This window comes from Pyxicephalus adspersus, chromosome 7 (assembly GCF_032062135.1).
Source record: "Pyxicephalus adspersus chromosome 7, UCB_Pads_2.0, whole genome shotgun sequence".
NCBI lineage: Eukaryota > Metazoa > Chordata > Amphibia > Anura > Pyxicephalidae > Pyxicephalus > Pyxicephalus adspersus.
The window spans coordinates 8,990,066-8,992,521 of NC_092864.1; positions in this window are offsets into that span (position 1 = coordinate 8,990,066).

Genomic DNA, 2,456 nt, shown 5'->3' on the forward strand with positions numbered 1-2,456 from the left:
TGTGTTATGTGGAATTAAAATCCATTTTTATTACAATATTGCGCTGCAGGTTTCATTTACCTTCCTGGGGTCCTTTGGCAAACATGCGGCCATGGCTGCTCCTCATTCAGTATAGAAGAGCTCCCAGACGGCCAGTAAATGGCACACATTGCCCATATTGGTGCCACCATCTGTGTAAACCATTGATGGTTTACACAGATGGTTTCACCATAATGGGCAATGTGTGCCATTTACTGGCCGTCTGGGAGCTCTTGGGCGTGGCATGGGGTTGGCGGGCGTTTGCTGCTACACCCTGATTGCTTTGCATGGTGCTCTGCGATAGTAGTATCAGCTTACATTACCATGACTCATCCTGATAAGCAGACCTATGAATGTCCCAAGGCCGCGCCAACTACGTCCTTGTCTGATATACACATGCAGAGCTCGGTAATACTAAACCAAAGGCCGGGGGTTATCGGGTTATCTGGGCCCAGGAACCAACATGAATCCTATATTTGGCTGCATACTATATTTCCTTCAAAAAGAGGGAAGTTTGGCATACAAAAAGTTTGGCTCTTTTTGCATTTTCTTTTCTCCCCAATCAGGAGAATTATAACTTTAGCTGGATGCTTATAATATATAATGCAGTTTTTGGGGAGTCAGCAACCAATGTAGAAACAGAACATTCCTAGAAGGAAGACTATGGCCCTTAGGGATGTGATAGAGGACAGAAATATCATGGCAGGGCTTCCTCCCAGCAAGGTAGATTCTGCAGAGTTTCTGTAGGTGACGGTGTGACGCTTGTCATGTACAGTAATAGCGAGGTCGTCTCCGAACCGGCACAGACTTGCTCTCCTTCCGTATTCATACATTGCATCCTTAAAACGTTGGATAAATAGAGAATTTACCTGGTTGCTCACATGGAACATCTGGAGGGCAGTTCAGACATTTTGAAACAGCATGGCCTAGCTAATCCCCTAGGTGAGAGTGCTTACTTTCTCCTGGGGGCAAGCATCCAACACTAGCTTAGCCTATGGTCATGCATTCACCCAACCCTAGCTTTCCCTTGGGGGAAGGTCCTTCTAAACCATAATTTAGCCAAGGGGCATTTTAACCCAATCCTACAGGGGAACACTCATCCAGCCCTGGCTTTCCCTACATTGCATCCTTAAAATGTTGGAGAAGCAGAAACTCACATGGAATGTCCCTAAGGGCAAGTGCTTACCCAACCCTAGCTTACCCTGGGGGCTAATGTTTACCCCACCCTGGGGTCAAACACTCACTTAACTTATATTACCCAATGGACATGTGCTTGCCCAACTGTAGTTTTCCCCTGGGGCAGGCTTGTACCAAACTGTAGTTTACCCTAGAGGCAAGTGTTTACCTAACCCTAGCATACCTTGTGGGCAAATGTTTACCCAACCCAACCTTTCGCTACATTGCATCCTTGAAGTGTTGGATAAACAGAGAATGTAATTGCTAGCTCACATGGAACATCCCTAGAGGCAAGTGCTTACCCAACCCTAGCTTACCTTAGAGGCAAGAGTTTACACAATGGGCATTTGCTCACCAAACCCTAGCATTTCCCAGGGACAAGCTTCTACCAAATTGTATTTTACCCTAGGGGCAAGTGATTACCTAACCATAGATTTCCTATCTTTGAATCCTTAAAATGTTTGATAGTTGCTAGCTCATATGGAACATCCATAGGGGAAAGCTCTTTGCAAGTCATATTTTACCTTAGGGGCAAGCACTTACCAACCCCAGCTTAGCCTAGAGGGAAGTGTTTACCTAAAGGACATGCACTCATCCAACCTTAGCTTTCCCTAGGGGATAGGTCTTACCAACCTGTAATTTAGCTTGGGGGCAAGTGTTTACTCAAAAGGCATGTGCTCACCCAACCCTATAACACTCCAGAGCCAGTGCTTACCGATCATTAGTTTACCTTAAGGACAGGCCTTAGCTCTTGTGTGAATTAGAAGGCATTCTCATTCATTTAGGGCACAGGTACTTTAGCAACAATCTGGGTCTCATTCTTTTGGGGAGAAGCACTTTCCCCCTGGGGTTAGCAATGGTTCGATAAACACTTGCAATTAGAGTTGTATGAGGTTTTGTATGTGCTTGCCACTAGGAATAGCTAAGGTTGGAGCTGGCAGGTGCAGAGCAGCTGAACTGCATTGTCAGCTACACTAGAAGATTAAGGACTAACAGAACAGACTGACTACTTGTGTTGTCTTAGGTAGTTGGATAGAGCTGGAAAACCAAATGCCAATATTCACCACTGGGCTCATGGGTATTTCACCCAACTGATGTCTAAGTCCTGCTCTATAATTAAACATGTATGAACAGGCTCTGATATTTCCCACCTGTGCTCTTTGATATACAGCAACACTGTGACCACATTCCAGATCCTCTACGCAGCACAGGACCAGTTAGGACAAGTCCTGGAGCTCTAACATTCACCAGAAAACAAAACT